Source organism: Papio anubis, chromosome 5 (genome assembly GCF_008728515.1).
Source record: "Papio anubis isolate 15944 chromosome 5, Panubis1.0, whole genome shotgun sequence".
Classification (NCBI taxonomy): Eukaryota; Metazoa; Chordata; class Mammalia; order Primates; family Cercopithecidae; genus Papio; species Papio anubis.
The window spans coordinates 27739969-27753676 of NC_044980.1; the positions used below are offsets into that span (position 1 = coordinate 27739969).

General features: G+C 38.9%; 1 long non-coding RNA gene across 1 annotated transcript; it reads left to right on the top strand.

Moving 5' to 3' along the window:
- The first annotated feature begins 1673 nt into the window (after positions 1-1673).
- LOC108586483 lies at positions 1674-12485 on the top strand. The gene is made up of 2 exons (XR_001903869.3): positions 1674-10209; positions 12185-12485. It is a non-coding gene; the product is annotated as an uncharacterized LOC108586483 (long non-coding RNA).
- The last annotated feature ends 1223 nt before the right edge of the window (positions 12486-13708 follow it).

Below are 13708 nucleotides of genomic sequence, written 5' to 3' on the forward strand. Positions count from 1 at the left end.
GGTTACAGTGGTAACCAACCTCTAAGAAGGCTCTCAGTGACACCCACCCTCTAGATTTTCGTGTTCCCTTCTTGGGTATGATAAATACTTTTTACTCACTGCTAACAGAAGAAGGCAGAAGGTATGAGATGTCACTCGTAAAATTAGACTGGCTTCCATTTTGGGCATACAATAGAGCCCTTTAGACCCTCTTTAACCTGTACTTTCTCAAAAATTCTCACCCCAGGGGATGCCATGTTTCATGTCACGAAACAAATGGCAAGGAAGTGCCAAAAATACATGAATGAATTTCAACTCAGACCATCCCTCCTCCTACACACATTCAGTTGAATCTCTAATGAAACGAAAGCTCCAGGCGACAATAACCTCTTGAGAGAACTATATGGGGCACCCAGCTAAGCGTTAAACATAAACACAGCCAGACATTAGCTGAAGTATTGAAAACATTTTATTCAGTAACTACTGACAGGAGGGGAAAGCTGAGCTCGGTTCCAATTTGTGCGGAGGTGACTGGGTGTTTTAAAGGGAGAACGTGGGAGGTGGACAAGTAGGGATCAGGTAGAATCAGAGAAGTTGAAAGTTACAAAGGTTTGGTCAGTGTTAATGGATTAGGCCAGCTGTGTCTGCTCTCTAGCTGGCAATTATTGAAGTCAAGAATCAAATTCTACCACAAAGGCTGGGAGACAAGGCCTTATCCTTTCTTATGAATACATTTCAAAGGAATGGCTTTCAGGTTCTTCAGAAAGACGCTTCTGAGTTATAAGAGATGCACGTAAACCTCAAAGAGGTAGATAAAGAATTTATGATTCTAAGTCCTTTTTAGTAAATGCTCTAAGAAAAGGAAATCAGGGGCCTATCGTCAGGTATTGGCTAGAACAAACAGCAAATTCTCTTGGTATCATTGAGCTTTCTCAGGCAGAGATTTAACTTGGGAGGAGGGAGACCAGGGTCATCCTAGGGGCACAGCCTTATGCTGCAAGAAACCATGCTAAAGTTTGCTCGTCTCTTACAGCAGAATTTTGGACAGACTCAGCACATAGCTGAGTTTTTCAGTTTCATAAGATACACCTGGATATCTGGCCCTATCTCACAGAAATTGTGAGATACTAAAAGTTGGCTGATAATGCATTATGTAGTAATAAATAACTAATATAGGTTTTGGTTGCAGTAAGTAGCAGTAACAAACCCCTAACATATGGAAGTGGCTTTGGAACTGAATAATGAGCTTTAAAGAAATTGTTTGCAAAATGTCGAAGTAGCTAGGACATGCTGTAGATTTTAATCTTGAACATGCTGATAAGGGCTTAATGGACAGTGCCAACTATCTTATTGAAATGGTAACAAAGGGGATCCTTGTAATGTAGTGGTATAAATCTTGCATGAAGTATTGTAAGCTAGGAATGGGCCTAATGAACTGGGTTATCTAATATTTTAAAGCAAATTATTGGCCAGGCGCGGGGGCTCACGCCTGTAATCCCAGCCAAGGTGGGCCGATCAGAAGGTCAAGAGAACAAGACCATCCTGACCAACATGGGGAAATCCCGTCTCTACTAAAATACAAAAATTAGCTGGACTAGGCAGCAGGTGCCTGTAATCCCAGCTACTGGGGAGGCTGAGGCAGGAGAATTGCTTGAACCCAGGAGGCAGAGGTTGCAGTGAGCTGAGATAATACTACTGCACTCCAACCTGGGTGACAGAGAGATACTCTGTCTCAAAAAAAAAAAAAAAATTCTTGAACATGTTACATGACTTTTCCCTTTGTAGAATAAAATGTGAGAAGAAACAGATAAATCAAAGGAAACGCTACTAAATAAGAGAGTCAAATTGATAGTTTTGAAAATCTTCTTCATATACTATATTATAGCATTCATATTGTTAAAGCAAACTAAAAATGACCTGAGAAGGACTCTATACTTCTATATTTGAATATTTGTGGTCAAACTGTAATATAACTTAATATAAGTAGACAAGACTGAAAACTTAATTTAGGAGTATGCACCTGTAACAACAGCTGAGTCTTGGCCAGTCTCAACTGCCATACTTCAACCACTTATACAATGCTGAGTGTCCAAACTGTGTTCAAATAAGGCAAAGAGCAACCTGTAACCAATCCAGCTGTTTCAGTACCTTACTTCCAATTTCTGTACTTCCTTTTCCTTTTTTGTCTATAAATTTGTTCTGGCCACAAGGCACCCCTGGAGTCTCTCTGAATCTGCTGTCATTCTGGGGACTGCCTGATTCGTGAATCATTCATTGCTGAATTAAACTCATTTAAATTGAATTCAGCTGAAGTTTTTCTTTTATCAATATATTATTGTATAGCCTCTTCAGAAGCTATCTGATCATAAAGTTAAGACATGACTTCCAAGCAAAGATACAATCCAGAGCACTGCAAGAAAAACATGGTCTAAAAATAAAGCCCAAACCAGAAATCTTTCTAAGATTTTAAAAGTATAAGGTATATATCATAGACCTGCCAATTCAACATGAGGGCTTTTACGATAAGGGCATTCTATCTCAGAAGAAGGCAAAGGTGGGAAGAAGAGATCTGTAGTTGAGGCTTTTGTCTAATGGAGTGTTTCCCAAGAAGGTTCACAGAAGACATACATATTGTTAGAAGAAGTAGATATTCAGAAATATCACTAGCATTTACTGAGGAAGACAGAAACAGCACAGACTGAAAAGAGTCCTTTGGACCTTCTGAATAACACTGGCAGAAATCAGGCAGAAAGACCTGCTCAGCAGCAAACACATGCAAAAAGAAGCATGGAGAGGGTTGGATAACTCAGAGGGCATAATCCTGAATTCAAAGGGTAACACAAAAGCAATGAGGAATTATTCCAGGGACTTGTATCCTATTAAAAAATGTCCAGCATTTGCCTAACTGGATACCAGGATTGACATGAGTCAGTGATTCCTTTGTGCTTTCAGCTGTTCCCATCTGTAAAGTGATTCCTTTGTGTTTCCATCTGTTCCTATTCCAAGACTGTCTGGAAGAGTTATCTTCTGTCTTTTCCACTCTTTCGATTGAGTAGCTTAAAAGGTACATAATATTCTTTAATTTCAAAGGTAGGGAACAAGTGAAACTTCAATCAAGAATAACTAGTTAAGGAACCAGGAAGCCTCATTCATATCTAGACCTAATATAGAAAATGAGATTCTCAGTTTTAAGCAGATACTATAATTGGAGCAGACTTTTGAAAACCTTGGAAGAGTCTGAATAGATTTTGGATATTGCAATGACATGACTCATGGGTGCCAAAGGACAGACTGTGATAGGTGACCTTTAAGTGGCTCTCATCTTTTTCACTTTCTAGTAGTCACAGCCTGTGCAATTACATCCCCTTTATTTTTATTTGGGTATTGAATATTAATATTTTCTCATTTTGGTAGTACATGATGCTGGACCACACTGTAATATTTGAAAACATGAGGAAAAATATGGAAAGAAAAGAAAAATAAATGAAAAGGAAAATTATCCATAAATCTGTCTCACAAACCAACCATTCTTTAAATGTTTTCTGCATTTTCTGCCATTCAACTTTCCATGTGTCATTTTTTCTTCTTAAAAATGACCATACAATATTTGCAAAATGGTCATAAATAAAACTACAGTAGTTTCACATTTCATCAAATTGTTGCCAATTGTGTGCAATTGCATGTAAATCTGCAGACACCATAATAGTACATAACGTTTTCCTTTCTAAAGTTAAGATTTTGTTTGTTTATAGGAATGATATGTAATCTCAAAGTACATTTCTGGTCTAATGCTATAATCTTAATGTAGCGAAGCTCTTGATTGGAATCAATCCATTGTTATTAGATGCATAAACATGCATTTAATATTACTCAATAAGTAAATTATTGCTAAATTATAAATATAAAATTCCATGGCTGATATTTTTCAAATACATTCTGAATGCTTTCTATTCAGAGTAATTATCTGGTAGGCTATAAGCTTCTATTGATGATGCTACCATTATTCAAACTATTTGTAGAATATTTCTCTTAAATATCTCTTTAGAAGGCACATATCAGTCTTATAAATGCCTTCAATATTTATTTAGTTTTCTAATTAAAAAATGGATTCAATGTCAAGAAACATGCCAAAAGCATTGGAGGGCAATTCTGGGTTAAATATTATTTTTCTAGAAAGATATATTTAATATGCTTTGAAAACCACTCTGAGCTGAATTCAAAATGAAGAGAAGACAAAAAATAGTTTTCAACTAAAAGAGCTTCATTACAATATGTTCTATTCCTCCAAAGTTAATACTGTAAAGTTCAATATTCATTGGAGTCTATAAGCTGGGTATGCTTATAGAAATAATCCGTCACATTGTCATCACATTTAATACATTTCACTAATTGTGTCTTTATGGTTTAATGGAGTTATTTTTTCACCAAAAGCATTCAACTTAAACAACATTAATGAGATCAAGCTTAATTTTCAACAGACTCAATGAAATGAAAAATGAGGTTAGCTTGATTAAATGCATTGGCCAAAAGGCCAAACTAAATCCTTTTTTAGAATTCAATGTCTCTATTCTGTCCTCTTAGGACCTGGTGCTCACACATTTTGTTTCAAAAAATAAGTTTTTAATTATTATTTCTTTGTATGCATCGCTGCTGACATTTACTAGCCTTAACTTTGACTTATCGCTCTGTGACTCAGTTTCCTATTTCGTACAATGGGAATAGCAATAATTACTTTGTGTTATTTTTCATAGTGACTCTATCATAATGCATAGCAGAGTGCCTCACACATAGTAAGCACTTGATAAAATGTAGATATAATCACTTTTCTATTCCATTATTTATTTAATTACATACCCCTGACCCCATCTTTTCTCTCTCTTATCTTCTTAGAAATATTGTCTTCTAACATCATTTGCAAATATTTTATCTCATGCATGGCCATCTCCATTTCTCACTGTCGGCCTATTCTTTATATATGCTTACAAATTCAGTTTATTTATGGTCATACTTCACAGAATGAGAAGCAGTTTTTCTTTTTCAGTTGTTCTTTCATATTTAAAGCCAACTTATTGAATGAGCCGAAGTAAGTTAGAAGTCAAATTTAATTTTTGTTTTTCTCACTTGTCTTTAAGTGTGTTCTGTCAAATCACCTTCTGTCAAATCATCCTGAGATTCCTCAGAACCTCAGGAATATCTCTGGTTTTCTGCACACCCTCATTTACTAACACACTGTGTCAGTCACAGATATGAAAGAGGCACAGTCAAGTCTAATGTTCCAACTTCAGTTGTTCCCAACTTGGGTTTATGAGACTGCAGTGGGAAGGGAGTGTGGCATGATAGGATTATCATGTTTAGCTCATTTTCACCTTTACTTTTAGTCTCCTGGTCCAAAAATGACAAAAGGAAGCACAGGGAAGGAGGAGTAAGGACCCTGTGTTTCCACTAAAGAGGTGTGGAATCTCTTTAGTGTTCTGCTTTATAAAGCTCTTTTGTGAATTTTTGAGGCTCTCTTGGAAAACTTCCACCATATTTCTTTCTAATACAAGAGATGCATTTTCTTCTGGATGGCTTTTCTCACACACTCCCCAGTAGTTTTTTTGATATGATGACTCCCATTGGTAGCTGATTTACTAGGGCCAGTATATTTTCTAGGTAATTCAAACTTAGCTAACTTCCATGGGGTCCACCTTAGTCTTGAGAAGAACTGCCAGAATCTGAAAGTCCAAACTGCTCTCTGCATCCTCTTATCACAGGTAACCACATCAAGTCCTATGTATAGACTGTTCCAGGAGGCTGTCTGATACTCATCTCTTTATTCCACAATCTCCACTGGACACAGGTCATATTTTAGAAACATTTCTCTTTAAATCAGTCCTTTACTTGATTGGAGACAGACAGGAAGGAAGTACACACCTGTGCTTTCAATAAAAGAAATAAAATAAAAGTGCTTAATGTTCAACCATGCATTCAAAGTAAATGTCTGGTATTTAATCTTTTTTTAATCAATTTTCTTATTTCCTTTTATATGCCCTCAACTTAGGTGAGGAACTTACGTTCTCCTGACTTCTTTATTTTGATATTGACCAAAATTATAAAGCTAAAGATAAATCTCACTTAACATCCTGAGACCTATTTATGCCCAGAACCATTAAATATTTAATTCGTGACTTTACTTGGAGCACAAGTTCTTACTCCCCTATTTTCAATTATTTGGTAGAGAACATTTTGTTATATACCCCCTGATACTGATATTAATTAACAAGTTTTTAGTTACAATTCAGTTACTAATTAGTTGAAATATCGGAAGCAAGTTAATCATATAGAGAACTGTTAAAGTTTAAGTGCCCTGAATAGGGTCCAATTTGTATACAGAGTCAAACTTGCTGAGTTCTCATTCTTGCACCATTTATAAATTGTGTGACCTTAGAAAGAGTATTTAATCCTCTAAAGTACAGTTTTCTTTTGTGTGCATTGAGAATAATAAAGCCACACGAATTGTGATAATTATCTCAGAACATGCATGTTAATCCTGCAGCTCTGTGTGTGGTGCATTATAAACACTCAGCATATCATTAACATTCCTAGTTTCTCTGTCTACACCCCTCACACATTATTATTTCCCTCATGTGGAATTCCCCATTGTGTGCAGTAACAAAGGAAGCCGTGCTGCCTTCAGAATCACAGGGAGACAGGTTTTCCAGCTCCCTCTCTGAGCGCAGTCACAGAGCAGACATGTATTGTACAGATGGGCAACCATTTCCTTTTCCAGGACTTTGAAATTTGACAATGAAATGTGAAAGTGTGAAAGAAAAGTCATTGCAGAGGCAGGGTAGACCACGGAATGGGGACTTGCCTTTGTTTCTACTGTTGAATACCAAGTCATCCTTGTGGCCCCTGACTTCTAGCCACTTTGATGGCAGCAGCGGCCCATTTAAAATGGCCGCTGACAAGACACCAGCCGCAATGGGGAGGCACTGCCAGGGCTATAAGGCTCCGTGGAGCAGGCAGGACCCTCGCCCTTCCCAGGTGCCACTGCAGCCATCCTGCCACGGCTCCAGACTCGGGCTCCAGACCTGTGCTCTTGGGGGCCCGGGAAGATCCCTGTACTCCCGCAGGCTCAGAAGTGCCTACCCCTCCTGCCTAGCTTCTCCCCGCCGTTGGCACTGGCTTGGATTTCAGAAGCGCGGCTGGGGCTGCATGCTCTATAGAGCCAGCAGGAGCCAGGGACAAGCCGGTGCCCCGTCCTTTCTGAGTTGGTGGAGTGGCAGCTCTCCGGGTAGCTGCAGCTACCCTCCCAGACCGGGACCCAAATGTCTAATCAGTCTGCAACGTCGGGGTCCCGGGAGGATCCCCCTTCGCTGCAGGCTTAGCGGTGTCTGCTTCCACTGCCTGACCTCTCCCCTCCTCCCGGCACCCGCTCTGATCTTGGAGCGGGCTCGAAGCTGTGCCTGGGCACTGTCACAAGCGGGCTGGGTGTGCACACACTTGGGGCAGCGCTGACACGCCAGCCCCCTGCCGCTAGGCTCCCTCCACACTTTGGGCACGGATGAGCGCAAGAGGGGAAGCCCAGGCGGGGCTGAGAGTGGCTCGGCACTGGCCTGGAGATGCCTTTTGCTGCCTGCCCCATCGCTCGGCACCTGCTGCAGGTGCACCTGAAGCTGCCTGCTCCATTGCAGCAGCTAGCATGCCTGACTGTGCACGGTGGTCAGACCCTATGCTTGCTCGCTCACCAACCCTTGCGCTCTATGCCTGGCTCGCCCTTGGCAGGTGTGGGATCCAGGCCAGTAGCATGAGCTGAGCACAGCCTGCCAGGCTGAATGGGCTAAACGAGCCAAGTGCGCCCAAGCAAAAGAAGGGCAAAAGCGCCACCGACCACAGAGGTTTCTGGCCAGAAAAGCGACACCCCAGACATCCCACAACAAATTGTCCTCTGAACCTCTGATTTTCCTTATCTTTTCAGATATCCAGAGTCGTCATTTTTTGAGGCATACAATCAGTCACCCTCATAGATTCAATCATGATTATTGTTTTACTTATATCTGTCTTTTCTTTTAATGAGAATAAAAGTACGAATTGTCAGAATATTCAAAATTTAAAACATTATGTCAATTTAAAATGTTATGCCATATTGTTCCTATGACTGCTTCATTGCTTTTTTTCAATCCCTTTGCAGCTCTCTTTTCTCTGTCTTTCTAATAAAGATTTCCCCAGATTTTAGGCTTTGCTCCTGTTAAGTTTTTTTCTTCTCTGCCACATATTCTTTGACATTGACCTCCAGGAACAATCTATTCTTCTAGCAGAGACATTTAAAATATCTATATTTCTAACCTGAGTTTGACAGTTATATTTCTTTCTCCAGTAATTACAGAATGCTTCTATTTGGATATTTAGCAAATAATTAAAAATAAATATGAATCAGATTGATTGTACCTCTTTCAGTGACAAATGTTTCTTTCCAATGTATTCTCTATCTTGATGAGCAATGCTGTCTTCTACCCTGCGACTCATAGATAAATTTTTAGATATAGTTTCATCAAATTTCCACAGCCAATTACTTGCTAATCCTAGTGATACAACTTGACAAGAATTTTTAACTTCCATTCTTCCCTTTGCAATACTGGTGCCCTAATTTGGAACTCATTATTTTCTTTCTGAATTGCTGAATTTGATTCCTTACCATCTTCCTGCCTCCAGTGTCTATTCATTCAAAATACATGAATTATACACTCCACCACCAGAATAAGTCTTCTAAAATGGAAATCCAAATTCTACTATTTTTCTATTGCCCTCAAACACTTCCAGGGACTTCAGGGTAGATATATGAGATCTCACTTATGACAGTAATGTCATAAGTGCTTTGAGTAAAGTTAACAACAGGAAAAAAATAATTTTTACTGTTATATCATCACGAATACACATGCCATTTCTTGTCATCTTCACATAGTTTGAAAGTTCTCTCTTTCCTTCTAATTGTCACTCCTTCTAGTCCTCCATCTCTCGTTTTCCATGATCTTCTTAGTCCTTCCTACTGCATAGTCATTTTTATAAAATCTAAGTTCCATGCTAAAGTAGTAAGGCAATGTGTGTTATGCCTTGGCCATCACAACTCATTTAATTTTAATGACACAAAAGTAAGATATTTTGTATCTAGATAGAGCCAGTGTTATATTTGTTATAGTTTTCAAAGTCTAAAAACAATCACATTTTCTTGCCTGCAAAGGGCTGATTCAGATGGTTGAGATTAATGTCCTTCTAAAAGGGACTTCAGAGAGCCACTTTGTCTTTTCACCACGTAAGGCTATAGAGAGAAAATGCCTTTTCTGAATTGGGGAGTGGGCTCTCACCTTTGCTTATTTTCTAATTTATTCTTTTACTATAATGTATTTTGGCAGATACTAAATATTACCATACTATATTTACTTCCTTTATAGATCTTCTTTAAATATTTTTCTCTAAGGCAAGCATTTTCAAACCTAAAAGATCTATTTTAGAGTGTCTTTTGCATTAGACAGTCAATATGACTAAGATCTGGACCATGAGATAGAAATAGAAATATGAATGTAATACAGGACAAGTAAGCCCCAAAATTGGGGCTTAGCCTAGGAAGATTCTTGGCTTCACCCAGGAAAGAATTTAAGGGTGAGATGGTGGTGTTAAACAGCAACTTTTATTGAAGCAGCTGTGTATGGCAGCAACAGAGGTACTGCTCCATGCCAAGCAGGGCTACACCTCATAGACAATGTTTGCTGAGGAGCAGCTCAGAGCCAGTTCTATAGTCACATTTATATCCACTTTCAATTATATGCAAATTAAGGCATGGTTTATGCAGAAATTTCTAGGATGAGGGTGATAACATCCAGGTCAATGGGTCATTGCCATGGAAAAGAGTGGTAACTTCCAGGTGTTGCCATGCCAATGGCAAACTGACATGGCCCACTGGTACACATCTCTCATGGGGAGACGGCACTTCAGCCTGCTTTAGCCTGTCTTCAACTTTGTTCATTGTCTGAGCCCCACCTCTGGAGTCCAGTTCTACCTCCTACCTCACATCCCCTTCAGAGATTAGAAGCTCTTCCTTAAATTTAAGAGTGCTGCAGAAGGGCAGAAGTCCATATTGTGTAACTGCTTCCTGTTGAGTTTATGGGCAAAAGCCCTGCCTAGCATCGAAGGACTAAAAATTTCTGGATACTTAATCTAAGGGTCCAGAGGCAGTATGATTTTATTCTCCAGGTAAGCAAGTAGGATGGGTTGGGAGGCCTGTGTCAGCGTTGTCTTTACCTACAACTGTTGTAATCGATAAGACACAAACTTCAACACGAAGTTAAACAAGCAAGGGCCAAAGATTAGTAATAACAAGACACCTATTAAAGGTCCTAGGAGAGACCTTGGAAGGTACATTAAATTGTTAACCAGATAGAGTTGGGGTCAGTGCGCTCTATATATCTATGTAACCAGTTAGCTTGCTCATAGGTCTTTGAATGTTAAACTCACCTTGTCCACAGTTGTTAATATATGTGCATAGATTTTAGCAATAACTGTACAGACTCCACCTTGCTTGGCTAGTAAATAATTCAACACTAGTCTGTTATCAATAACTACATTTGCCAGAGTCTATTGGCTCTTGAATTCCCTTTAGTGCCAGATTTGTGTTGGTGGCTGAGGTTTCCAAGGTTTGAGTCTAGTTCCTTAGGGTTGACTCATGATAGACAAAGCCACCTCAGGGCACTGCTAGTTTTATAGCTGCCCTGATTCCTGCTAGAATTAGTCCTATTGCTCACTTATTTCTCATATTCTGGGCTCTTATGGGGTTACAGACAGTGACCCCTGCAGAGGCAAGAGTTGCCAACATATATTTACCTCTGTTCCAAGTTTTTAGTATAAAAGGTTGGCCATTGACACTGCCTTTGTTACACTTTGACCAAAAGGGAGAATATAAAACAAACATCAAAACCTATAACCCCCAACAGACCAAACAGATGCCCCTCTCCTAGACAAAGGTAATGGAGTTGGGCAAGCTCCACCAGCCTCCAAAATGCTTCTAAGTGAAATAAAAGTCAAAAACCAAAAGCCAAAATAAGGTTACACATCAAGGATAACCAAGAGCGTTAGAATTAAGCTATACTGGGAGAAAACACTGCTCCCACCGACCTCTAAGACAAAACACTTTAGCATCAGGCTACAAGAGCAGTCATAAATGAGAGAAGAAAAATTCACAGGAGATGATGACAAAATGTGAAGGAGTTACGTGAATCTGAGCAGCTTTAAAAAACTAGATTACAGGATTGAAAATAAAAATGTCTGGTAATTTAGCAAATTAATACCTTAAGAAAACTTGGTTGTGATATATAGACTGTTTTTTAGGAAGTCTGTAATAGACAATTTCCTTTGAATCTTTTCATAAATTCCCATTTATAAATCTTATCATTATGGACATGGACCATCTACAACATGCTTGAACTTTCTGGCTTGTCCTATACTACCTCTTACTTAAATAATCAGCCATTTTACTCTAGGACATAAATTTAATATACAAGATCCCTCCTCATGTAAAATTACTATTTCTTTATACAATTCCTTGTAAAAAATACATTTTCTATAAAAAACATTCTTTACATCTCCCTTTTCTATTCACCAGTTTTTTCATATTTTGAATCTTCCTTTCAATAATTTCTATATTACACAAAAATTATTTTTTTCCTCATAAAGAATGCCATTCTTTGGTACGTTTTATATAAACCTAGGAAGGAAGAAATTTTGAACTGCCCACCAGATATTGGCATTCTATAGATGAGAATTATTTTGTCTTTTTAATTTTTATGTATTTATTTTTATTTATTTATTTATTTATTTTTGAGACACAGTCTCACTCTGTCTCCCAGTCTGGAATGTAGTGGTGCAATCTCAGTTCACTGCAACCTCCACCTCCCAGGTTCAAGCAATTCTCCTGCCTCAGCCTCCCAAGTATTTGGATTACAGGCACGTGACACCATGCCCAGCTAATTTTTGTATTTTTAGTACAGATGGGGTTTCACCACGTTGGTCAGGCTGGTCTTGGACTCCTGACCTCAGTTGATTCACTCACCTTGGCCTTTGAAAGTGCTGGGATTACAGATGTCAGCCACTGCACCCAGCCATTCTGTCATTTTTAAGACTTTTAAACCACACAGTAAGCTCATTAAGTATATTCCACTTTCACTTTTAACAGGTGTAACTAGACCACCTCCAAGAACCAAGATACCATGTGAAATTAGTCACCATGTAAAGCCATTTTAACTATTTGGAAGCCTATGAACATCAGCAATGCCTAGGTAAATTATCTCAAGGTTAAATTTCAGAACACAGAACATTCTCTTCAAGCTAATATGCTCTGACTAGTTTTATTTAATTTGTGCATGCTCTTTTATTTATAAGTCAACTTGATAATATGTTAGCTAGACACAATGCATTTTGCAATACTTGTATATACACCTAAACAAGCACATTAAATAAAAAGACCTATACAAGAACACTGAATTCGAGTAATTAAAAAAATTGGGAACCATCTACCTGGACAAATTTTATTTGTCCCAGTGGGTATGGAAAACAGGAAGAGACAGGAAAAGATCATAGCATCAAATAAGGAAAGGAAGGGGCAAACAGCATTGCTCAAGGGGAGACTCTGGAGTCACTAAGCCACTAGAGAGCTCAGCCAGCAGTGGAGACACCAAAGAAACATGTTTGGGCAGCTGCTTGTCTGCTACTATGGGAAGCTGTCTGTGGGGCAAGGATCCAAGACTCCCAGTACACTCACTTGAGCAAGGCGGCTCTTTGGGACCAGTGCGAGAAGGTCAGCTCTAATATTGATGGTGGGGGGAGGGATCTACTTTTTTTTCTCTCTCTCACCAGGGAGAGTTAGGACATTCCCATTGCCAATCACCTTGCTTATAGTAGGTACAGTGATTCTGGCTTAGGGGCCAGAGAGTCAGGGACATTCGCCTGGGCATTCCAGATGCTGATTTTGCTATATTTTCTTGAGATGGGTAACCCTGAGGGGGTAGGTGACTTAAGTTAACTGTTTACAATTGTACTTTTTGGCTATTTTTTTTCTCCCTTGCCCTGTTTCTATTGTTATAAACTTTAAAGGCTACATTTAAGAGTTGGCTCATAGGTGTTTGAGGCCTTATTGATGTTTTTGTAGCTTCATCCTAATGTCAGGGAGAGATTGAGTAAATAAATATATCCCCAAGGAGAGCTTGCCCTTCTGGGTAGCTGGGCCTACATTAGTATATTCCCTGAATGCCTCAATCAAATGATCCTGAAACAAAGTGGATTTTTCATATTTTCTCTGAATAATTTCTCTAACCTGTCATAACTGACTGGCTTAATCACACATTTTTTTTTCTTTACATATTTCCCATAGCATAGGAAGCAGATGACAATATTTGTAAGTCATGACAAGTTAAATCAAAGAATATGGTAAACTTAACAAACTCCTCTATACATTTTTCCAGATTCTCTGAAAACTGTCCAGATTTTTCCTTGTATAAAGCTAAATTAGACATAGAAAATGGCGTAAATATTCTAAGTGTTTCCTCACTTCCTTTAGCTACCTTCCACAATGGACACAGGTTTGACTTTAGGGGCTGATATGGGGCCCCACTTCTGGTGGTACTGGTTGGGCTTACTTTCTTGGGAAGCAAAAGGTACAGGTTGGGGCTAGTTGATTAAGAGGTAGGTGGTTCTGACAACT